Source organism: Suncus etruscus, chromosome 8, assembly GCF_024139225.1.
Source record: "Suncus etruscus isolate mSunEtr1 chromosome 8, mSunEtr1.pri.cur, whole genome shotgun sequence".
In the NCBI taxonomy this organism is placed as follows: domain Eukaryota; kingdom Metazoa; phylum Chordata; class Mammalia; order Eulipotyphla; family Soricidae; genus Suncus; species Suncus etruscus.
The window spans coordinates 77,841,911-77,842,982 of record NC_064855.1 but is presented as its reverse complement, the minus strand read 5'-3'; positions in this window follow the sequence as shown (position 1 = coordinate 77,842,982).

Below are 1,072 nucleotides of genomic sequence, written 5' to 3'. Positions count from 1 at the left end.
ATAAACTGAGAAGGCCAGAAAATAGAATGGAAAAGGTGAATGAATAACAGCTAATGCAGCTCAATTTATGACCTACAAACTTTTACACTTGCAACACTTCAGTGTTGTTAAAATGTGAAATGTATTCACAGAGAAACTCTATTGAAAGTCATCCTAGAGAAATAAGTAACTCATTATCCTGTATTCAGATGACTTCATGAAAATAAAATGCATTTACCTGAACTGGTAATGGTTGTTTTTCATTTGAAGTACAACATGTGCTAGGCTGCAAGCATTGTCAGATGGCAAGGATGAAAATTTTCTGATGATAGAACAAAAGCAGGCAGGTTGCCAGTTTCTTCCACCACCCCACCCCCACCTCCCCACCTCCCAGCAATAGACACAAAGCCTTATATCCCATCTATTACAGGATGATCTCTTATTAGCTTCAACTTTGAAACACAATTTTCTACTTTCTGATTGCAAAATCCCCAAAGATGCCTCAGAAGTTTTTTGTCTTTTCTTCCAAGGAATACAGAACAGTAAATCTTTTCACAAAGAGAATCCACAGAAAGTAAAAAACAGTAATTTAAATTCAAGAGCTCCTGAAAAGGGTGCAGAAATCAACCGGCGACAACAAATTGAACCCTTTCCAGGAAAGGTTATTTGGGATCATCACTCTTTTCCTTCCGCTAATTTCTCTGCTGGACTAACCACACCAACCTTTGGTCAAATGCCTTTGATTCAGAGAGAGAAGTAAAATATTCAATGATATCAGCCTTTGTCAGCCCGTGGTTTGGTAGGTGAATCCCCTCCAGATATTACGTAGGACTAAGGTAGGTTTTGAATCTTTGTTTGAAAGAATAGATTGAACCTGAGAGCAGCATTTAATAAGAGAAGGCAAGAGTTCACAGAAGGGTGTCAACTGAAGGACAGATTGGGATGCAGTGAACTCTCAGCCTTCGCATTATCACCATTCGTCTCCTCTGTTATATGCCAACAGGGTGGGATTAACCACGAGTCATTGTCTTCCATGAAAATAATGGCATTTGGTCCTGTTAATGTGCGTTGGCATCTGGGCATCAAAGAAAAT